At 64.0% G+C, this 19,663-nt stretch overlaps 43 non-coding genes and 2 pseudogenes across 43 annotated transcripts; all 45 read right to left on the reverse strand.

Annotated features, from left to right (window-relative positions):
- Positions 1–113: 113 nt before the first annotated feature.
- LOC117001175 lies at positions 114–232 on the reverse strand. The gene has a single exon (XR_004418975.1). It is a non-coding gene; the product is annotated as a 5S ribosomal RNA (ribosomal RNA).
- Positions 233–550: 318 nt separating this feature from the next.
- LOC117001128 lies at positions 551–669 on the reverse strand. The gene has a single exon (XR_004418928.1). It is a non-coding gene; the product is annotated as a 5S ribosomal RNA (ribosomal RNA).
- A 318-nt stretch (positions 670–987) lies between these two features.
- Positions 988–1,106, reverse strand: LOC117001133. Its single transcript, XR_004418933.1, has one exon. It is a non-coding gene; the product is annotated as a 5S ribosomal RNA (ribosomal RNA).
- A 318-nt stretch (positions 1,107–1,424) lies between these two features.
- LOC117001134 lies at positions 1,425–1,543 on the reverse strand. Its single transcript, XR_004418934.1, has one exon. It is a non-coding gene; the product is annotated as a 5S ribosomal RNA (ribosomal RNA).
- A 319-nt stretch (positions 1,544–1,862) lies between these two features.
- Positions 1,863–1,981, reverse strand: LOC117001135. The gene has a single exon (XR_004418935.1). It is a non-coding gene; the product is annotated as a 5S ribosomal RNA (ribosomal RNA).
- A 318-nt stretch (positions 1,982–2,299) lies between these two features.
- Positions 2,300–2,418, reverse strand: LOC117001136. Its single transcript, XR_004418936.1, has one exon. It is a non-coding gene; the product is annotated as a 5S ribosomal RNA (ribosomal RNA).
- A 318-nt stretch (positions 2,419–2,736) lies between these two features.
- Positions 2,737–2,855, reverse strand: LOC117001137. Its single transcript, XR_004418937.1, has one exon. It is a non-coding gene; the product is annotated as a 5S ribosomal RNA (ribosomal RNA).
- Positions 2,856–3,173: 318 nt separating this feature from the next.
- Positions 3,174–3,292, reverse strand: LOC117001138. Its single transcript, XR_004418938.1, has one exon. It is a non-coding gene; the product is annotated as a 5S ribosomal RNA (ribosomal RNA).
- Positions 3,293–3,610: 318 nt separating this feature from the next.
- Positions 3,611–3,729, reverse strand: LOC117001139. Its single transcript, XR_004418939.1, has one exon. It is a non-coding gene; the product is annotated as a 5S ribosomal RNA (ribosomal RNA).
- Positions 3,730–4,048: 319 nt separating this feature from the next.
- On the reverse strand, positions 4,049–4,167 carry LOC117001140. The gene has a single exon (XR_004418940.1). It is a non-coding gene; the product is annotated as a 5S ribosomal RNA (ribosomal RNA).
- Positions 4,168–4,486: 319 nt separating this feature from the next.
- LOC117001141 lies at positions 4,487–4,605 on the reverse strand. Its single transcript, XR_004418941.1, has one exon. It is a non-coding gene; the product is annotated as a 5S ribosomal RNA (ribosomal RNA).
- Positions 4,606–4,925: 320 nt separating this feature from the next.
- On the reverse strand, positions 4,926–5,044 carry LOC117001143. Its single transcript, XR_004418943.1, has one exon. It is a non-coding gene; the product is annotated as a 5S ribosomal RNA (ribosomal RNA).
- Positions 5,045–5,362: 318 nt separating this feature from the next.
- Positions 5,363–5,481, reverse strand: LOC117001144. Its single transcript, XR_004418944.1, has one exon. It is a non-coding gene; the product is annotated as a 5S ribosomal RNA (ribosomal RNA).
- Positions 5,482–5,799: 318 nt separating this feature from the next.
- On the reverse strand, positions 5,800–5,918 carry LOC117001145. The gene has a single exon (XR_004418945.1). It is a non-coding gene; the product is annotated as a 5S ribosomal RNA (ribosomal RNA).
- Positions 5,919–6,236: 318 nt separating this feature from the next.
- Positions 6,237–6,355, reverse strand: LOC117001146. Its single transcript, XR_004418946.1, has one exon. It is a non-coding gene; the product is annotated as a 5S ribosomal RNA (ribosomal RNA).
- A 318-nt stretch (positions 6,356–6,673) lies between these two features.
- On the reverse strand, positions 6,674–6,792 carry LOC117001147. The gene has a single exon (XR_004418947.1). It is a non-coding gene; the product is annotated as a 5S ribosomal RNA (ribosomal RNA).
- A 318-nt stretch (positions 6,793–7,110) lies between these two features.
- LOC117001148 lies at positions 7,111–7,229 on the reverse strand. The gene has a single exon (XR_004418948.1). It is a non-coding gene; the product is annotated as a 5S ribosomal RNA (ribosomal RNA).
- Positions 7,230–7,547: 318 nt separating this feature from the next.
- On the reverse strand, positions 7,548–7,666 carry LOC117001149. Its single transcript, XR_004418949.1, has one exon. It is a non-coding gene; the product is annotated as a 5S ribosomal RNA (ribosomal RNA).
- Positions 7,667–7,984: 318 nt separating this feature from the next.
- LOC117001150 lies at positions 7,985–8,103 on the reverse strand. The gene has a single exon (XR_004418950.1). It is a non-coding gene; the product is annotated as a 5S ribosomal RNA (ribosomal RNA).
- A 318-nt stretch (positions 8,104–8,421) lies between these two features.
- On the reverse strand, positions 8,422–8,540 carry LOC117001151. Its single transcript, XR_004418951.1, has one exon. It is a non-coding gene; the product is annotated as a 5S ribosomal RNA (ribosomal RNA).
- A 318-nt stretch (positions 8,541–8,858) lies between these two features.
- LOC117001152 lies at positions 8,859–8,977 on the reverse strand. Its single transcript, XR_004418952.1, has one exon. It is a non-coding gene; the product is annotated as a 5S ribosomal RNA (ribosomal RNA).
- A 318-nt stretch (positions 8,978–9,295) lies between these two features.
- Positions 9,296–9,414, reverse strand: LOC117001154. Its single transcript, XR_004418954.1, has one exon. It is a non-coding gene; the product is annotated as a 5S ribosomal RNA (ribosomal RNA).
- A 319-nt stretch (positions 9,415–9,733) lies between these two features.
- LOC117001155 lies at positions 9,734–9,852 on the reverse strand. The gene has a single exon (XR_004418955.1). It is a non-coding gene; the product is annotated as a 5S ribosomal RNA (ribosomal RNA).
- Positions 9,853–10,170: 318 nt separating this feature from the next.
- On the reverse strand, positions 10,171–10,289 carry LOC117001156. The gene has a single exon (XR_004418956.1). It is a non-coding gene; the product is annotated as a 5S ribosomal RNA (ribosomal RNA).
- A 318-nt stretch (positions 10,290–10,607) lies between these two features.
- LOC117001157 lies at positions 10,608–10,726 on the reverse strand. The gene has a single exon (XR_004418957.1). It is a non-coding gene; the product is annotated as a 5S ribosomal RNA (ribosomal RNA).
- A 318-nt stretch (positions 10,727–11,044) lies between these two features.
- On the reverse strand, positions 11,045–11,163 carry LOC117001158. The gene has a single exon (XR_004418958.1). It is a non-coding gene; the product is annotated as a 5S ribosomal RNA (ribosomal RNA).
- Positions 11,164–11,481: 318 nt separating this feature from the next.
- On the reverse strand, positions 11,482–11,600 carry LOC117001159. Its single transcript, XR_004418959.1, has one exon. It is a non-coding gene; the product is annotated as a 5S ribosomal RNA (ribosomal RNA).
- A 318-nt stretch (positions 11,601–11,918) lies between these two features.
- Positions 11,919–12,037, reverse strand: LOC117001160. The gene has a single exon (XR_004418960.1). It is a non-coding gene; the product is annotated as a 5S ribosomal RNA (ribosomal RNA).
- Positions 12,038–12,355: 318 nt separating this feature from the next.
- LOC117001161 lies at positions 12,356–12,474 on the reverse strand. Its single transcript, XR_004418961.1, has one exon. It is a non-coding gene; the product is annotated as a 5S ribosomal RNA (ribosomal RNA).
- Positions 12,475–12,793: 319 nt separating this feature from the next.
- LOC117001162 lies at positions 12,794–12,912 on the reverse strand. The gene has a single exon (XR_004418962.1). It is a non-coding gene; the product is annotated as a 5S ribosomal RNA (ribosomal RNA).
- Positions 12,913–13,231: 319 nt separating this feature from the next.
- On the reverse strand, positions 13,232–13,350 carry LOC117001163. Its single transcript, XR_004418963.1, has one exon. It is a non-coding gene; the product is annotated as a 5S ribosomal RNA (ribosomal RNA).
- Positions 13,351–13,668: 318 nt separating this feature from the next.
- LOC117001165 lies at positions 13,669–13,787 on the reverse strand. The gene has a single exon (XR_004418965.1). It is a non-coding gene; the product is annotated as a 5S ribosomal RNA (ribosomal RNA).
- A 319-nt stretch (positions 13,788–14,106) lies between these two features.
- Positions 14,107–14,225, reverse strand: LOC117001166. The gene has a single exon (XR_004418966.1). It is a non-coding gene; the product is annotated as a 5S ribosomal RNA (ribosomal RNA).
- Positions 14,226–14,542: 317 nt separating this feature from the next.
- LOC117001176 lies at positions 14,543–14,663 on the reverse strand. Its single transcript, XR_004418976.1, has one exon. It is a non-coding gene; the product is annotated as a 5S ribosomal RNA (ribosomal RNA).
- A 318-nt stretch (positions 14,664–14,981) lies between these two features.
- LOC117001167 lies at positions 14,982–15,100 on the reverse strand. The gene has a single exon (XR_004418967.1). It is a non-coding gene; the product is annotated as a 5S ribosomal RNA (ribosomal RNA).
- Positions 15,101–15,418: 318 nt separating this feature from the next.
- On the reverse strand, positions 15,419–15,537 carry LOC117001168. The gene has a single exon (XR_004418968.1). It is a non-coding gene; the product is annotated as a 5S ribosomal RNA (ribosomal RNA).
- A 320-nt stretch (positions 15,538–15,857) lies between these two features.
- On the reverse strand, positions 15,858–15,975 carry LOC117001173. Its single transcript, XR_004418973.1, has one exon. It is a non-coding gene; the product is annotated as a 5S ribosomal RNA (ribosomal RNA).
- Positions 15,976–16,295: 320 nt separating this feature from the next.
- Positions 16,296–16,412, reverse strand: LOC117001177. Its single transcript, XR_004418977.1, has one exon. It is a non-coding gene; the product is annotated as a 5S ribosomal RNA (ribosomal RNA).
- Positions 16,413–16,732: 320 nt separating this feature from the next.
- LOC117001170 lies at positions 16,733–16,852 on the reverse strand. The gene has a single exon (XR_004418970.1). It is a non-coding gene; the product is annotated as a 5S ribosomal RNA (ribosomal RNA).
- A 313-nt stretch (positions 16,853–17,165) lies between these two features.
- On the reverse strand, positions 17,166–17,283 carry LOC117001174. The gene has a single exon (XR_004418974.1). It is a non-coding gene; the product is annotated as a 5S ribosomal RNA (ribosomal RNA).
- A 311-nt stretch (positions 17,284–17,594) lies between these two features.
- On the reverse strand, positions 17,595–17,713 carry LOC117001171. The gene has a single exon (XR_004418971.1). It is a non-coding gene; the product is annotated as a 5S ribosomal RNA (ribosomal RNA).
- Positions 17,714–18,032: 319 nt separating this feature from the next.
- Positions 18,033–18,150, reverse strand: LOC117001172. Its single transcript, XR_004418972.1, has one exon. It is a non-coding gene; the product is annotated as a 5S ribosomal RNA (ribosomal RNA).
- Positions 18,151–18,461: 311 nt separating this feature from the next.
- On the reverse strand, positions 18,462–18,580 carry LOC117001169. Its single transcript, XR_004418969.1, has one exon. It is a non-coding gene; the product is annotated as a 5S ribosomal RNA (ribosomal RNA).
- Positions 18,581–18,892: 312 nt separating this feature from the next.
- LOC117001178 lies at positions 18,893–19,007 on the reverse strand (annotated as a pseudogene).
- Positions 19,008–19,315: 308 nt separating this feature from the next.
- On the reverse strand, positions 19,316–19,432 carry LOC117001179 (annotated as a pseudogene).
- Between the last annotated feature and the right edge of the window lie 231 nt (positions 19,433–19,663).

A 19,663-nucleotide genomic window follows, 5' to 3' on the forward strand; every position in this document is an offset into this window, starting at 1 on the left:
TCCTGCCCCTCAGCACACCTGCCCGAGCGCAGCAAAACACCTCCAGCCTCAGCACAGCCGCCCAAGCAAAACAGAGTCCCCCTGCCCCGTCGCCCGCTCCCAGCAACACAAAAAGCCTACAGCACCCGGTATTCCCAGGCGGTCTCCCATCCAAGTACTAACCGGGCCCGACCCTGCTTAGCTTCCGAGATCAGACGAGATCGGGCGTTCTCAGGGTGGTATGGCCGTAGGCACCTCTGGCCCCCTCAGCAGCGCTCACGAGCAAGCATCACCACCTGCCCGACCTCCTCCGCAGCCTCACCGACACCCCACGCACCCACCACGCCACCCAATGCCACCAACACGGCCTGTACCCACACCCAGGGCTCCTAACCCCACACGAGGCACACCGGACACGCCACACACGCAAGGAACACGACAAACCTTTGCCCACTCCCTCCTGCCCCTCAGCACACCTGCCCGAGCGCAGCAAAACACCTCCAGCCTCAGCACAGCCGCCCAAGCAAAACACAGTCCCCCTGCCCCGTCGCCCGCTCCCAGCAACACAAAAAGCCTACAGCACCCGGTATTCCCAGGCGGTCTCCCATCCAAGTACTAACCGGGCCCGACCCTGCTTAGCTTCCGAGATCAGACGAGATCGGGCGTTCTCAGGGTGGTATGGCCGTAGGCACCTCTGGCCCCCTCAGCAGCGCTCACGAGCAAGCATCACCACCTGCCCGACCTCCTCCGCAGCCTCACCGACACCCCACGCACCCACCACGCCACCCAATGCCACCAACACGGCCTGTACCCACACCCAGGGCTCCTAACCCCACACGAGGAACACCGGACACGCCACACACGCAAGGAACACGACAAACCTTTGCCCACTCCCTCCTGCCCCTCAGCACACCTGCCCGAGCGCAGCAAAACACCTCCAGCCTCAGCACAGCCGCCCAAGCAAAACACAGTCCCCCTGCCCCGTCGCCCGCTCCCAGCAACACAAAAAGCCTACAGCACCCGGTATTCCCAGGCGGTCTCCCATCCAAGTACTAACCGGGCCCGACCCTGCTTAGCTTCCGAGATCAGACGAGATCGGGCGTTCTCAGGGTGGTATGGCCGTAGGCACCTCTGGCCCTCTCAGCAGCGCTCACGAGCAAGCATCACCACCTGCCCGACCTCCTCTGCAGCCTCACCGACACCCCACGCACCCACCACGCCACCCAATGCCACCAACACGTCCTGTACCCACACCCAGGGCTCCTAACCCCACACGAGGCACACCGGACACGCCACACACGCAAGGAACACGACAAACCTTTGCCCACTCCCTCCTGCCCCTCAGCACACCTGCCCGAGCGCAGCAAAACACCTCCAGCCTCAGCACAGCCGCCCAAGCAAAACACAGTCCCCCTGCCCCGTCGCCCGCTCCCAGCAACACAAAAAGCCTACAGCACCCGGTATTCCCAGGCGGTCTCCCATCCAAGTACTAACCGGGCCCGACCCTGCTTAGCTTCCGAGATCAGACGAGATCGGGCGTTCTCAGGGTGGTATGGCCGTAGGCACCTCTGGCCCCCTCAGCAGCGCTCACGAGCAAGCATCACCACCTGCCCGACCTCCTCCACAGCCTCACCGACACCCCACGCACCCACCACGCCACCCAATGCCACCAACACGTCCTGTACCCACACCCAGGGCTCCTAACCCCACACGAGGCACACCGGACACGCCACACACGCAAGGAACACGACAAACCTTTGCCCACTCCCTCCTGCCCCTCAGCACACCTGCCCGAGCGCAGCAAAACACCTCCAGCCTCAGCACAGCCGCCCAAGCAAAACACAGTCCCCCTGCCCCGTTCGCCCGCTCCCAGCAACACAAAAAGCCTACAGCACCCGGTATTCCCAGGCGGTCTCCCATCCAAGTACTAACCGGGCCCGACCCTGCTTAGCTTCCGAGATCAGACGAGATCGGGCGTTCTCAGGGTGGTATGGCCGTAGGCACCTCTGGCCCCCTCAGCAGCGCTCACGAGCAAGCATCACCACCTGCCCGACCTCCTCCGCAGCCTCACCGACACCCCACGCACCCACCACGCCACCCAATGCCACCAACACGGCCTGTTCCCACACCCAGGGCTCCTAACCCCACACAAGGCACACCGGACACGCCACACACGCAAGGAACACGACAAACCTTTGCCCACTCCCTCCTGCCCCTCAGCACACCTGCCCGAGCGCAGCAAAACACCTCCAGCCTCAGCACAGCCGCCCAAGCAAAACACAGTCCCCCTGCCCCGTCGCCCGCTCCCAGCAACACAAAAAGCCTACAGCACCCGGTATTCCCAGGCGGTCTCCCATCCAAGTACTAACCGGGCCCGACCCTGCTTAGCTTCCGAGATCAGACGAGATCGGGCGTTCTCAGGGTGGTATGGCCGTAGGCACCTCTGGCCCCCTCAGCAGCGCTCACGAGCAAGCATCACCACCTGCCCGACCTCCTCCGCAGCCTCACCGACACCCCACGCACCCACCACGCCACCCAATGCCACCAACACGTCCTGTACCCACACCCAGGGCTCCTAACCCCACACGAGGCACACCGGACACGCCACACACGCAAGGAACACGACAAACCTTTGCCCACTCCCTCCTGCCCCTCAGCACACCTGCCCGAGCGCAGCAAAACACCTCCAGCCTCAGCACAGCCGCCCAAGCAAAACACAGTCCCCCTGCCCCGTCGCCCGCTCCCAGCAACACAAAAAGCCTACAGCACCCGGTATTCCCAGGCGGTCTCCCATCCAAGTACTAACCGGGCCCGACCCTGCTTAGCTTCCGAGATCAGACGAGATCGGGCGTTCTCAGGGTGGTATGGCCGTAGGCACCTCTGGCCCCCTCAGCAGCGCTCACGAGCAAGCATCACCACCTGTCCGACCTCCTCCGCAGCCTCACCGACACCCCACGCACCCACCACGCCACCCAATGCCACCAACACGGCCTGTTCCCACACCCAGGGCTCCTAACCCCACACGAGGCACACCGGACACGCCACACACGCAAGGAACACGACAAACCTTTGCCCACTCCCTCCTGCCCCTCAGCACACCTGCCCGAGCGCAGCAAAACACCTCCAGCCTCAGCACAGCCGCCCAAGCAAAACAGAGTCCCCCTGCCCCGTCGCCCGCTCCCAGCAACACAAAAAGCCTACAGCACCCGGTATTCCCAGGCGGTCTCCCATCCAAGTACTAACCGGGCCCGACCCTGCTTAGCTTCCGAGATCAGACGAGATCGGGCGTTCTCAGGGTGGTATGGCCGTAGGCACCTCTGGCCCCCTCAGCAGCGCTCACGAGCAAGCATCACCACCTGCCCGACCTCCTCCGCAGCCTCACCGACACCCCACGCACCCACCACGCCACCCAATGCCACCAACACGGCCTGTTCCCACACCCAGGGCTCCTAACCCCACACGAGGCACACCGGACACGCCACACACGCAAGGAACACGACAAACCTTTGCCCACTCCCTCCTGCCCCTCAGCACACCTGCCCGAGCGCAGCAAAACACCTCCAGCCTCAGCACAGCCGCCCAAGCAAAACACAGTCCCCCTGCCCCGTCGCCCGCTCCCAGCAACACAAAAAGCCTACAGCACCCGGTATTCCCAGGCGGTCTCCCATCCAAGTACTAACCGGGCCCGACCCTGCTTAGCTTCCGAGATCAGACGAGATCGGGCGTTCTCAGGGTGGTATGGCCGTAGGCACCTCTGGCCCTCCTCAGCAGCGCTCACGAGCAAGCATCACCACCTGCCCGACCTCCTCTGCAGCCTCACCGACACCCCACGCACCCACCACGCCACCCAATGCCACCAACACGTCCTGTACCCACACCCAGGGCTCCTAACCCCACACGAGGCACACCGGACACGCCACACACGCAAGGAACACGACAAACCTTTGCCCACTCCCTCCTGCCCCTCAGCACACCTGCCCGAGCGCAGCAAAACACCTCCAGCCTCAGCACAGCCGCCCAAGCAAAACACAGTCCCCCTGCCCCGTCGCCCGCTCCCAGCAACACAAAAAGCCTACAGCACCCGGTATTCCCAGGCGGTCTCCCATCCAAGTACTAACCGGGCCCGACCCTGCTTAGCTTCCGAGATCAGACGAGATCGGGCGTTCTCAGGGTGGTATGGCCGTAGGCACCTCTGGCCCCCTCAGCAGCGCTCACGAGCAAGCATCACCACCTGCCCGACCTCCTCCAGCAGCCTCACCGACACCCCACGCACCCACCACGCCACCCAATGCCACCAACACGTCCTGTACCCACACCCAGGGCTCCTAACCCCACACGAGGCACACCGGACACGCCACACACGCAAGGAACACGACAAACCTTTGCCCACTCCCTCCTGCCCCTCAGCACACCTGCCCGAGCGCAGCAAAACACCTCCAGCCTCAGCACAGCCGCCCAAGCAAAACACAGTCCCCCTGCCCCGTCGCCCGCTCCCAGCAACACAAAAAGCCTACAGCACCCGGTATTCCCAGGCGGTCTCCCATCCAAGTACTAACCGGGCCCGACCCTGCTTAGCTTCCGAGATCAGACGAGATCGGGCGTTCTCAGGGTGGTATGGCCGTAGGCACCTCTGGCCCCCTCAGCAGCGCTCACGAGCAAGCATCACCACCTGCCCGACCTCCTCCGCAGCCTCACCGACACCCCACGCACCCACCACGCCACCCAATGCCACCAACACGTCCTGTTACCCACACCCAGGGCTCCTAACCCCACACGAAGGCACACCGGACACGCCACACACGCAAGGAACACGACAAACCTTTGCCCACTCCCTCCTGCCCCTCAGCACACCTGCCCGAGCGCAGCAAAACACCTCCAGCCTCAGCACAGCCGCCCAAGCAAAACACAGTCCCCCTGCCCCGTCGCCCGCTCCCAGCAACACAAAAAGCCTACAGCACCCGGTATTCCCAGGCGGTCTCCCATCCAAGTACTAACCGGGCCCGACCCTGCTTAGCTTCCGAGATCAGACGAGATCGGGCGTTCTCAGGGTGGTATGGCCGTAGGCACCTCTGGCCCCCTCAGCAGCGCTCACGAGCAAGCATCACCACCTGCCCGACCTCCTCCGCAGCCTCACCGACACCCCACGCACCCACCACGCCACCCAATGCCACCAACACGTCCTGTACCCACACCCAGGGCTCCTAACCCCACACGAGGCACACCGGACACGCCACACACGCAAGGAACACGACAAACCTTTGCCCACTCCCTCCTGCCCCTCAGCACACCTGCCCGAGCGCAGCAAAACACCTCCAGCCTCAGCACAGCCGCCCAAGCAAAACACAGTCCCCCTGCCCCGTCGCCCGCTCCCAGCAACACAAAAAGCCTACAGCACCCGGTATTCCCAGGCGGTCTCCCATCCAAGTACTAACCGGGCCCGACCCTGCTTAGCTTCCGAGATCAGACGAGATCGGGCGTTCTCAGGGTGGTATGGCCGTAGGCACCTCTGGCCCCCTCAGCAGCGCTCACGAGCAAGCATCACCACCTGCCCGACCTCCTCCGCAGCCTCACCGACACCCCACGCACCCACCACGCCACCCAATGCCACCAACACGGCCTGTTCCCACACCCAGGGCTCCTAACCCCACACGAGGCACACCGGACACGCCACACACGCAAGGAACACGACAAACCTTTGCCCACTCCCTCCTGCCCCTCAGCACACCTGCCCGAGCGCAGCAAAACACCTCCAGCCTCAGCACAGCCGCCCAAGCAAAACACAGTCCCCCTGCCCCGTCGCCCGCTCCCAGCAACACAAAAAGCCTACAGCACCCGGTATTCCCAGGCGGTCTCCCATCCAAGTACTAACCGGGCCCGACCCTGCTTAGCTTCCGAGATCAGACGAGATCGGGCGTTCTCAGGGTGGTATGGCCGTAGGCACCTCTGGCCCCCTCAGCAGCGCTCACGAGCAAGCATCACCACCTGCCCGACCTCCTCCGCAGCCTCACCGACACCCCACGCACCCACCACGCCACCCAATGCCACCAACACGTCCTGTACCCACACCCAGGGCTCCTAACCCCACACGAGGCACACCGGACACGCCACACACGCAAGGAACACGACAAACCTTTGCCCACTCCCTCCTGCCCCTCAGCACACCTGCCCGAGCGCAGCAAAACACCTCCAGCCTCAGCACAGCCGCCCAAGCAAAACACAGTCCCCCTGCCCCGTCGCCCGCTCCCAGCAACACAAAAAGCCTACAGCACCCGGTATTCCCAGGCGGTCTCCCATCCAAGTACTAACCGGGCCCGACCCTGCTTAGCTTCCGAGATCAGACGAGATCGGGCGTTCTCAGGGTGGTATGGCCGTAGGCACCTCTGGCCCCCTCAGCAGCGCTCACGAGCAAGCATCACCACCTGCCCGACCTCCTCCGCAGCCTCACCGACACCCCACGCACCCACCACGCCACCCAATGCCACCAACACGTCCTGTACCCACACCCAGGGCTCCTAACCCCACACGAGGCACACCGGACACGCCACACACGCAAGGAACACGACAAACCTTTGCCCACTCCCTCCTGCCCCTCAGCACACCTGCCCGAGCGCAGCAAAACACCTCCAGCCTCAGCACAGCCGCCCAAGCAAAACACAGTCCCCCTGCCCCGTCGCCCGCTCCCAGCAACACAAAAAGCCTACAGCACCCGGTATTCCCAGGCGGTCTCCCATCCAAGTACTAACCGGGCCCGACCCTGCTTAGCTTCCGAGATCAGACGAGATCGGGCGTTCTCAGGGTGGTATGGCCGTAGGCACCTCTGGCCCCCTCAGCAGCGCTCACGAGCAAGCATCACCACCTGCCCGACCTCCTCCGCAGCCTCACCGACACCCCACGCACCCACCACGCCACCCAATGCCACCAACACGGCCTGTTCCCACACCCAGGGCCCCTAACCCCACACGAGGCACACCGGACACGCCACACACGCAAGGAACACGACAAACCTTTGCCCACTCCCTCCTGCCCCTCAGCACACCTGCCCGAGCGCAGCAAAACACCTCCAGCCTCAGCACAGCCGCCCAAGCAAAACACAGTCCCCCTGCCCCGTCGCCCGCTCCCAGCAACACAAAAAGCCTACAGCACCCGGTATTCCCAGGCGGTCTCCCATCCAAGTACTAACCGGGCCCGACCCTGCTTAGCTTCCGAGATCAGACGAGATCGGGCGTTCTCAGGGTGGTATGGCCGTAGGCACCTCTGGCCCCCTCAGCAGCGCTCACGAGCAAGCATCACCACCTGCCCGACCTCCTCCGCAGCCTCACCGACACCCCACGCACCCACCACGCCACCCAATGCCACCAACACGTCCTGTACCCACACCCAGGGCTCCTAACCCCACACGAGGCACACCGGACACGCCACACACGCAAGGAACACGACAAACCTTTGCCCACTCCCTCCTGCCCCTCAGCACACCTGCCCGAGCGCAGCAAAACACCTCCAGCCTCAGCACAGCCGCCCAAGCAAAACACAGTCCCCCTGCCCCGTCGCCCGCTCCCAGCAACACAAAAAGCCTACAGCACCCGGTATTCCCAGGCGGTCTCCCATCCAAGTACTAACCGGGCCCGACCCTGCTTAGCTTCCGAGATCAGACGAGATCGGGCGTTCTCAGGGTGGTATGGCCGTAGGCACCTCTGGCCCCCTCAGCAGCGCTCACGAGCAAGCATCACCACCTGCCCGACCTCCTCCGCAGCCTCACCGACACCCCACGCACCCACCACGCCACCCAATGCCACCAACACGTCCTGTACCCACACCCAGGGCTCCTAACCCCACACGAGGCACACCGGACACGCCACACACGCAAGGAACACGACAAACCTTTGCCCACTCCCTCCTGCCCCTCAGCACACCTGCCCGAGCGCAGCAAAACACCTCCAGCCTCAGCACAGCCGCCCAAGCAAAACACAGTCCCCCTGCCCCGTCGCCCGCTCCCAGCAACACAAAAAGCCTACAGCACCCGGTATTCCCAGGCGGTCTCCCATCCAAGTACTAACCGGGCCCGACCCTGCTTAGCTTCCGAGATCAGACGAGATCGGGCGTTCTCAGGGTGGTATGGCCGTAGGCACCTCTGGCCCCCTCAGCAGCGCTCACGAGCAAGCATCACCACCTGCCCGACCTCCTCCGCAGCCTCACCGACACCCCACGCACCCACCACGCCACCCAATGCCACCAACACGTCCTGTACCCACACCCAGGGCTCCTAACCCCACACGAGGCACACCGGACACGCCACACACGCAAGGAACACGACAAACCTTTGCCCACTCCCTCCTGCCCCTCAGCACACCTGCCCGAGCGCAGCAAAACACCTCCAGCCTCAGCACAGCCGCCCAAGCAAAACACAGTCCCCCTGCCCCGTCGCCCGCTCCCAGCAACACAAAAAGCCTACAGCACCCGGTATTCCCAGGCGGTCTCCCATCCAAGTACTAACCGGGCCCGACCCTGCTTAGCTTCCGAGATCAGACGAGATCGGGCGTTCTCAGGGTGGTATGGCCGTAGGCACCTCTGGCCCCCTCAGCAGCGCTCACGAGCAAGCATCACCACCTGCCCGACCTCCTCCGCAGCCTCACCGACACCCCACGCACCCACCACGCCACCCAATGCCACCAACACGTCCTGTACCCACACCCAGGGCTCCTAACCCCACACGAGGCACACCGGACACGCCACACACGCAAGGAACACGACAAACCTTTGCCCACTCCCTCCTGCCCCTCAGCACACCTGCCCGAGCGCAGCAAAACACCTCCAGCCTCAGCACAGCCGCCCAAGCAAAACACAGTCCCCCTGCCCCGTCGCCCGCTCCCAGCAACACAAAAAGCCTACAGCACCCGGTATTCCCAGGCGGTCTCCCATCCAAGTACTAACCGGGCCCGACCCTGCTTAGCTTCCGAGATCAGACGAGATCGGGCGTTCTCAGGGTGGTATGGCCGTAGGCACCTCTGGCCCCCTCAGCAGCGCTCACGAGCAAGCATCACCACCTGCCCGACCTCCTCCGCAGCCTCACCGACACCCCACGCACCCACCACGCCACCCAATGCCACCAACACGTCCTGTACCCACACCCAGGGCTCCTAACCCCACACGAGGCACACCGGACACGCCACACACGCAAGGAACACGACAAACCTTTGCCCACTCCCTCCTGCCCCTCAGCACACCTGCCCGAGCGCAGCAAAACACCTCCAGCCTCAGCACAGCCGCCCAAGCAAAACACAGTCCCCCTGCCCCGTCGCCCGCTCCCAGCAACACAAAAAGCCTACAGCACCCGGTATTCCCAGGCGGTCTCCCATCCAAGTACTAACCGGGCCCGACCCTGCTTAGCTTCCGAGATCAGACGAGATCGGGCGTTCTCAGGGTGGTATGGCCGTAGGCACCTCTGGCCCCCTCAGCAGCGCTCACGAGCAAGCATCACCACCTGCCCGACCTCCTCCGACAGCCTCACCGACACCCCACGCACCCACCACGCCACCCAATGCCACCAACACGTCCTGTACCCACACCCAGGGCTCCTAACCCCACACGAGGCACACCGGACACGCCACACACGCAAGGAACACGACAAACCTTTGCCCACTCCCTCCTGCCCCTCAGCACACCTGCCCGAGCGCAGCAAAACACCTCCAGCCTCAGCACAGCCGCCCAAGCAAAACACAGTCCCCCTGCCCCGTCGCCCGCTCCCAGCAACACAAAAAGCCTACAGCACCCGGTATTCCCAGGCGGTCTCCCATCCAAGTACTAACCGGGCCCGACCCTGCTTAGCTTCCGAGATCAGACGAGATCGGGCGTTCTCAGGGTGGTATGGCCGTAGGCACCTCTGGCCCCCTCAGCAGCGCTCACGAGCAAGCATCACCACCTGCCCGACCTCCTCCGCAGCCTCACCGACACCCCACGCACCCACCACGCCACCCAATGCCACCAACACGTCCTGTACCCACACCCAGGGCTCCTAACCCCACACGAGGCACACCGGACACGCCACACACGCAAGGAACACGACAAACCTTTGCCCACTCCCTCCTGCCCCTCAGCACACCTGCCCGAGCGCAGCAAAACACCTCCAGCCTCAGCACAGCCGCCCAAGCAAAACACAGTCCCCCTGCCCCGTCGCCCGCTCCCAGCAACACAAAAAGCCTACAGCACCCGGTATTCCCAGGCGGTCTCCCATCCAAGTACTAACCGGGCCCGACCCTGCTTAGCTTCCGAGATCAGACGAGATCGGGCGTTCTCAGGGTGGTATGGCCGTAGGCACCTCTGGCCCCCTCAGCAGCGCTCACGAGCAAGCATCACCACCTGCCCGACCTCCTCCGCAGCCTCACCGACACCCCACGCACCCACCACGCCACCCAATGCCACCAACACGTCCTGTACCCACACCCAGGGCTCCTAACCCCACACGAGGCACACCGGACACGCCACACACGCAAGGAACACGACAAACCTTTGCCCACTCCCTCCTGCCCCTCAGCACACCTGCCCGAGCGCAGCAAAACACCTCCAGCCTCAGCACAGCCGCCCAAGCAAAACACAGTCCCCCTGCCCCGTCGCCCGCTCCCAGCAACACAAAAAGCCTACAGCACCCGGTATTCCCAGGCGGTCTCCCATCCAAGTACTAACCGGGCCCGACCCTGCTTAGCTTCCGAGATCAGACGAGATCGGGCGTTCTCAGGGTGGTATGGCCGTAGGCACCTCTGGCCCCCTCAGCAGCGCTCACGAGCAAGCATCACCACCTGCCCGACCTCCTCCGCAGCCTCACCGACACCCCACGCACCCACCACGCCACCCAATGCCACCAACACGTCCTGTACCCACACCCAGGGCTCCTAACCCCACACGAGGCACACCGGACACGCCACACACGCAAGGAACACGACAAACCTTTGCCCACTCCCTCCTGCCCCTCAGCACACCTGCCCGAGCGCAGCAAAACACCTCCAGCCTCAGCACAGCCGCCCAAGCAAAACACAGTCCCCCTGCCCCGTCGCCCGCTCCCAGCAACACAAAAAGCCTACAGCACCCGGTATTCCCAGGCGGTCTCCCATCCAAGTACTAACCGGGCCCGACCCTGCTTAGCTTCCGAGATCAGACGAGATCGGGCGTTCTCAGGGTGGTATGGCCGTAGGCACCTCTGGCCCCCTCAGCAGCGCTCACGAGCAAGCATCACCACCTGCCCGACCTCCTCCGCAGCCTCACCGACACCCCACGCACCCACCACGCCACCCAATGCCACCAACACGTCCTGTACCCACACCCAGGGCTCCTAACCCCACACGAGGCACACCGGACACGCCACACACGCAAGGAACACGACAAACCTTTGCCCACTCCCTCCTGCCCCTCAGCACACCTGCCCGAGCGCAGCAAAACACCTCCAGCCTCAGCACAGCCGCCCAAGCAAAACACAGTCCCCCTGCCCCGTCGCCCGCTCCCAGCAACACAAAAAGCCTACAGCACCCGGTATTCCCAGGCGGTCTCCCATCCAAGTACTAACCGGGCCCGACCCTGCTTAGCTTCCGAGATCAGACGAGATCGGGCGTTCTCAGGGTGGTATGGCCGTAGGCACCTCTGGCCCCCTCAGCAGCGCTCACGAGCAAGCATCACCACCTGCCCGACCTCCTCCGCAGCCTCACCGACACCCCACGCACCCACCACGCCACCCAATGCCACCAACACGTCCTGTACCCACACCCAGGGCTCCTAACCCCACACGAGGCACACCGGACACGCCACACACGCAAGGAACACGACAAACCTTTGCCCACTCCCTCCTGCCCCTCAGCACACCTGCCCGAGCGCAGCAAAACACCTCCAGCCTCAGCACAGCCGCCCAAGCAAAACACAGTCCCCCTGCCCCGTCGCCCGCTCCCAGCAACACAAAAAGCCTACAGCACCCGGTATTCCCAGGCGGTCTCCCATCCAAGTACTAACCGGGCCCGACCCTGCTTAGCTTCCGAGATCAGACGAGATCGGGCGTTCTCAGGGTGGTATGGCCGTAGGCACCTCTGGCCCCCTCAGCAGCGCTCACGAGCAAGCATCACCACCTGCCCGACCTCCTCCGCAGCCTCACCGACACCCCACGCACCCACCACGCCACCCAATGCCACCAACACGTCCTGTACCCACACCCAGGGCTCCTAACCCCACACGAGGCACACCGGACACGCCACACACGCAAGGAACACGACAAACCTTTGCCCACTCCCTCCTGCCCCTCAGCACACCTGCCCGAGCGCAGCAAAACACCTCCAGCCTCAGCACAGCCGCCCAAGCAAAACACAGTCCCCCTGCCCCGTCGCCCGCTCCCAGCAACACAAAAAGCCTACAGCACCCGGTATTCCCAGGCGGTCTCCCATCCAAGTACTAACCGGGCCCGACCCTGCTTAGCTTCCGAGATCAGACGAGATCGGGCGTTCTCAGGGTGGTATGGCCGTAGGCACCTCTGGCCCCCTCAGCAGCGCTCACGAGCAAGCATCACCACCTGCCCGACCTCCTCCGCAGCCTCACCGACACCCCACGCACCCACCACGCCACCCAATGCCACCAACACGTCCTGTACCCACACCCAGGGCTCCTAACCCCACACGAGGCACACCGGGACACGCCACACACGCAAGGAACACGACAAACCTTTGCCCACTCCCTCCTGCCCCTCAGCACACCTGCCCGAGCGCAGCAAAACACCTCCAGCCTCAGCACAGCCGCCCAAGCAAAACACAGTCCCCCTGCCCCGTCGCCCGCTCCCAGCAACACAAAAAGCCTACAGCACCCGGTATTCCCAGGCGGTCTCCCATCCAAGTACTAACCGGGCCCGACCCTGCTTAGCTTCCGAGATCAGACGAGATCGGGCGTTCTCAGGGTGGTATGGCCGTAGGCACCTCGGGCCCCCCTCAGCAGCGCTCACGAGCAAGCATCACCACCTGCCCGACCTCCTCCGCAGCCTCACCGACACCCCACGCACCCACCACGCCACCCAATGCCACCAACACGTCCTGTACCCACACCCAGGGCTCCTAACCCCACACGAGGCACACCGGACACGCCACACACGCAAGGAACACGACAAACCTTTGCCCACTCCCTCCTGCCCCTCAGCACACCTGCCCGAGCGCAGCAAAACACCTCCAGCCTCAGCACAGCCGCCCAAGCAAAACACAGTCCCCCTGCCCCGTCGCCCGCTCCCAGCAACACAAAAAGCCTACAGCACCCGGTATTCCCAGGCGGTCTCCCATCCAAGTACTAACCGGGCCCGACCCTGCTTAGCTTCCGAGATCAGACGAGATCGGGCGTTCTCAGGGTGGTATGGCCGTAGGCACCTCTGGCCCCCTCAGCAGCGCTCACGAGCAAGCATCACCACCTGCCCGACCTCCTCCGCAGCCTCACCGACACCCCACGCACCCACCACGCCACCCAATGCCACCAACACGTCCTGTACCCACACCCAGGGCTCCTAACCCCACACGAGGCACACCGGACACGCCACACACGCAAGGAACACGACAAACCTTTGCCCACTCCCTCCTGCCCCTCAGCACACCTGCCCGAGCGCAGCAAAACACCTCCAGCCTCAGCACAGCCGCCCAAGCAAAACAGAGTCCCCCTGCCCCGTCGCCCGCTCCCAGCAACACAAAAAGCCTACAGCACCCGGTATTCCCAGGCGGTCTCCCATCCAAGTACTAACCGGGCCCGACCCTGCTTAGCTTCCGAGATCAGACGAGATCGGGCGTTCTCAGGGTGGTATGGCCGTAGGCACCTCTGGCCCCCTCAGCAGCGCTCACGAGCAAGCATCACCACCTGCCCGACCTCCTCCGCAGCCTCACCGACACCCCACGCACCCACCACGCCACCCAATGCCACCAACACGTCCTGTACCCACACCCAGGGCTCCTAACCCCACACGAGGCACACCGGACACGCCACACACGCAAGGAAAACGACAAACCTTTGCCCACTCCCTCCTGCCCCTCAGCACACCTGCCCGAGCGCAGCAAAACACCTCCAGCCTCAGCACAGCCGCCCAAGCAAAACACAGTCCCCCTGCCCCGTCGCCCGCTCCCAGCAACACAAAAAAGCCTACAGCACCCGGTATTCCCAGGCGGTCTCCCATCCAAGTACTAACCGGGCCCGACCCTGCTTAGCTTCCGAGATCAGACGAGATCGGGCGTTCTCAGGGTGGTATGGCCGTAGGCACCTCTGGCCCCCTCAGCAGCGCTCACGAGCAAGCATCACCACCTGCCCGACCTCCTCCGCAGCCTCACCGACACCCCACGCACCCACCACGCCACCCAATGCCACCAACACGTCCTGTACCCACACCCAGGGCTCCTAACCCCACACGAGGCACACGGACACGCCACACACGCAAGGAACACGACAAACCTTTGCCCACTCCCTCCTGCCCCTCAGCACACCTGCCCGAGCGCAGCAAAACACCTCCAGCCTCAGCACAGCCGCCCAAGCAAAACACAGTCCCCCTGCCCCGTCGCCCGCTCCCAGCAACACAAAAAGCCTACAGCACCCGGTATTCCCCAGGCGGTCTCCCATCCAAGTACTAACCGGGCCCGACCCTGCTTAGCTTCCGAGATCAGACGAGATCGGGCGTTTCTCAGGGTGGTATGGCCGTAGGCACCTCTGGCCCCCTCAGCAGCGCTCACGAGCAAGCATCACCACCTGCCCGACCTCCTCCGCAGCCTCACCGACACCCCACGCACCCACCACGCCACCCAATGCCACCAACACGGCCTGTACCCACACCCAGGGCTCCTAACCCCACACGAGGCACACCGGACACGCCACACACGCAAGGAACACGACAAACCTTTGCCCACTCCCTCCTGCCCCTCAGCACACCTGCCCGAGCGCAGCAAAACACCTCCAGCCTCAGCACAGCCGCCCAAGCAAAACAGAGTCCCCCTGCCCCGTCGCCCGCTCCCAGCAACACAAAAAGCCTACAGCACCCGGTATTCCCAGGCGGTCTCCCATCCAAGTACTAACCGGGCCCGACCCTGCTTAGCTTCCGAGATCAGACGAGATCGGGCGTTCTCAGGGTGGTATGGCCGTAGGCACCTCTGGCCCCCTCAGCAGCGCTCACGAGCAAGCATCACCACCTGCCCGACCTCCTCCGCAGCCTCACCGACACCCCACGCACCCACCACGCCACCCAATGCCACCAACACGTCCTGTACCCACACCCAGGGCTCCTAACCCCACACGAGGCACACCGGACACGCCACACACGCAAGGAACACGACAAACCTTTGCCCACTCCCTCCTGCCCCTCAGCACACCTGCCCGAGCGCAGCAAAACACCTCCAGCCTCAGCACAGCCGCCCAAGCAAAACACAGTCCCCCTGCCCCGTCGCCCGCTCCCAGCAACACAAAAAGCCTACAGCACCCGGTATTCCCAGGCGGTCTCCCATCCAAGTACTAACCGGGCCCGACCCTGCTTAGCTTCCGAGATCAGACGAGATCGGGCGTTCTCAGGGTGGTATGGCCGTAGGCACCTCTGGCCCCCTCAGCAGCGCTCACGAGCAAGCATCACCACCTGCCCGGACCTCCTCCGCAGCCTCACCGACACCCCACGCACCCACCACGCCACCCAATGCCCACCAACACGTCCTGTACCCACACCCAGGGCTCCTAACCCCACACGAGGCACACCGGACACGCCACACACGCAAGGAACACGACAAACCTTGCCCACTCCCTCCTGCCCCTCAGCACACCTGCCCGAGCGCAGCAAAACACCTCCAGCCTCAGCACAGCCGCCCAAGCAAAACACAGTCCCCCTGCCCCGTCGCCCGACTCCCAGCAACACAAAAAGCCTACAGCACCCGGTATTCCCAGGCGGTCTCCCATCCAAGTACTAACCGGGCCGACCCTGCTTAGCTTCCGAGATCAGACGAGATCGGGCGTTCTCAGGGTGGTATGGCCGTAGGCACCTCTGGCCCCCTCAGCAGCGCTCACGAAGCAAGCATCACCACCTGCCCGACCTCCTCCGCAGCCTCACGACACCCCCCACGCACCCACCACGCCACCCAATGCCACCAACACGGCCTGTTACCCACACCCAGGGCTCCTAACCCCACACGAGGCCACACCGGACACGCCACACACGCAAGGAACACGACAAACCTTTTGCCCACTCCCTCCTGCCCCTCAGCACACCTGCCGAGCGCAGCAAAACACCTCCAGCCTCAGCACAGCCGCCAAGCAAAACACAGTCCCCCTGCCCGTCGCCCGCTCCCAGCAACACAAAAAGCCTACATCACCCGTATTCCCAGGCGGTCTCCCATCAAGTACTAACCGGGCCCGACCCTGCTTAGCTTCCGAGATCAGACGAGATCGGGCGTTCTCAGGGTGGTATGGCCGTAGGCCCCTCTGGCCCCCTCAGCAGCGCTCACGAGCAAGCATCACCACCTGCCCGACCTCCTCCACAGCCTCACCGACACCCCACGCACCCACCACACGCCACCCAATGCCACCAACACGTCCTGTACCCACACCCAGGGCTCCTAACCCCACACGAGGCACACCGGACACGCCACACACGCAAGGAACACGACAAACCTTTGCCCACTCCCTCCTGCCCCTCAGCACACCTGCCCGAGCGCAGCAAAACACCTCCAGCCTCAGCACAGCCGCCCAAGCAAAACAGAGTCCCCCTGCCCCGTCGCCCGCTCCCAGCAACACAAAAAGCCTACAGACACCCGGTATTCCCAGGCGGTCTCCCATCCAAGTACTAACCGGGCCCGACCCTGCTTAGCTTCCGAGATCAGACGAGATCGGGCGTTCTCAGGGTGGTATGGCCGTAGGCACCTCTGGCCCCCTCAGCAGCGCTCACGAGCAAGCATCACCACCTGCCCGACCTCCTCCGCAGCCTCACCGACACCCCACGCACCCACCACGCCAACCCAATGCCACCAACACGGCCTGTACCCACACCCAGGGCTCCTAACCCCACACGAGGCACACGGACACGCCACACACGCAAGGAACACGAAAACCTTGCCCACTCCCTCCTGCCCCTCAGCACAACTGCCCGAGCGCAGCAAAACACCTCCAGCCTCAGCACAGCCGCCAAGCAAAACACAGTCCCCCTGCCCCGCGCCGCTCCCAGCAACACAAAAAGCCTACAGCACCCCGTATTCCCAGGCGGTCTCCCATCCAAGTACTAACCGGCCCGACCCTGCTTAGCTTCCGAGATCAGACGAGATCGGGCGTTCTCAGGGTGGTATGGCCGTAGGCACCTGGCCCCCTCAGCAGCGCTCACGAGCAGCATCACCACCTGCCCGACTCCTCCGCAGCCTCACCGACACCCACGCACCCACCACGCCACCCAATGCCACCAACACGTCCTGTACCCACACCCAGGCTCCTAACCCCACACGAGGCACACCGGACACGCCACACACGCAAGGAACACGACAAACCTTTGCCCACTCCCTCCTGCCCCTCAGCACACCTGCCCGAGCGCAGCAAAACACCTCCAGCCTCAGCACAGCCGCCCAAGCAAAACACAGTCCCCCTGCCCCGTCGCCCGCTCCCAGCAACACAAAAAGCTACAGCACCCGGTATTCCCAGGCGGTCTCCCATCCAAGTACTAACCGGGCCCGACCCTGCTTAGCTTCCGAGATCAGACGAGATCGGGCGTTCTCAGGGTGGTATGGCCGTAGGCACCTCGGGCCCCCTCAGCAGCGCTCACGAGCAAGCATCACCACCTGCCCGACCTCCTCCGCAGCCTCACCGACACCCCACGCACCCACCACGCCACCCAATGCCACCAACACGTCCTGTACCCACACCCAGGGCTCCTAACCCCACACGAGGCCACACCGGACACGCACACACACGCAAGGAACACGACAAACCTTTGCCCACTCCTCCTGCCCCTCAGCACACCTGCCCGAGCGCAGCAAAACACCTCCAGCCTCAGCACAGCCGCCCAAGCAAAACACAGTCCCCCTGCCCCGTCGCCCGCTCCCAGCAACACAAAAAGCCTACAGCACCCGGTATTCCCAGGCGGTCTCCATCCAAGTACTAACCGGGCCCGACCCTGCTTAGCTTCCGAGATCAGACGAGATCGGGCGTTCTCAGGGTGGTATGGCCGTAGGCACCTCGGGCCCCCTCAGCAGCGCTCACGAGCAAGCATCACCACCTGCCCGACCTCCTCCGCAGCCTCACCGACACCACGCACCCACCACGCCACCCAATGCCACCAACACGTCCTGTACCCACACCAGGGCTCCTAACCCACACGAGGCACACGGACACGCCACACACGCAAGGAACACGACAAACCTTTGCCCACTCCCTCCTGCCCTCAGCACACCTGCCGAGCGCAGCAAAACACCTCCAGCCTCAGCACAGCCGCCCAAGCAAAACACAGTCCCCCTGCCCCGTCGCCCGCTCCCAGCAACACAAAAAGCCTACAGCACCCGGTATTCCCAGGCGGTCTCCCATCCAAGTACTAACCGGGCCCGACCCTGCTTAGCTTCCGAGATCAGACGAGATCGGGCGTTCTCAGGGTGGTATGGCCGTAGGCACCTCGGGCCCCCTCAGCAGCGCTCACGAGCAAGCATCACCACCTGCCCGACCTCCTCCGCAGCCTCACGACACCCCACGCACCCACCACGCCACCCAATGCCACCAACACGTCCTGTACCCACACCCAGGGCTCCTAACCCCACACGAGCACACCGGACCGCCACACACGCAAGGAACACGACAAACCTTTGCCCACTCCTCCTGCCCCTCAGCACACCTGCCCGAGCGCAGCAAAACACTCCAGCCTCAGCACAGCCGCCCAAGCAAAACACAGTCCCCTGCCCCGTCGCCCGCTCCCAGCAACACAAAAAGCCTACAGCACCGGTATTCCCAGGCGGTCTCCCATCCAAGTACTAACCGGGCCGACCCTGCTTAGCTTCCGAGATCAGACGAGACGGCGTTCTCAGGGTGGTATGGCCGTAGGCACCTCGGTCCCCTCAGCAGCGCTCACGAGCAAGCATCACCACCTGCCCGACCTCCTCCGCAGCCTCACCGACACCCACGCACCACCACGCCACCCAATGCCACCAACACGTCCTGTACCCACACCAGGGCTCCTAACCCACACGAGCACACCGGACACGCCCACACGCAAGGAACACGACAAACCTTTGCCCACTCCCTCCTGCCCCTCAGCACACCTGCCCGAGCGCAGCAAAACACCTCCAGCCTCAGCACAGCCGCCCAAGCAAACACAGTCCCCTGCCCCGTCGCCCGCTCCCAGCAAACAAAAAGCCTACAGCACCCGGTATTCCCAGGCGTCTCTCCCATCCAAGTACTAACCGGGCCCGACCCTGCTTAGCTCCGAGATCAGACGAGATCGGCGTTCTCAGGGTGTATGGCCGTAGGCACCTCGGGCCCCCTCAGCAGCGCTCACGAGCAAGCATCACCACCTGCCCGACCTCCTCCGCAGCCTCACCGACACCCACGCACCCACCACGCACCCAATGCCCCAACACGTCCTGTACCCACACCCAGGGCTCCTAACCCCACACGAGGCACACCGGACACGCCACACACCAAGGAACACGACAAACCTTTGCCCACTCCCTCCTGCCCCTCAGCACACCGCCCGAGCGCA

Source organism: Catharus ustulatus, chromosome 10, assembly GCF_009819885.2.
Source record: "Catharus ustulatus isolate bCatUst1 chromosome 10, bCatUst1.pri.v2, whole genome shotgun sequence".
In the NCBI taxonomy this organism is placed as follows: Eukaryota; Metazoa; Chordata; class Aves; order Passeriformes; family Turdidae; genus Catharus; species Catharus ustulatus.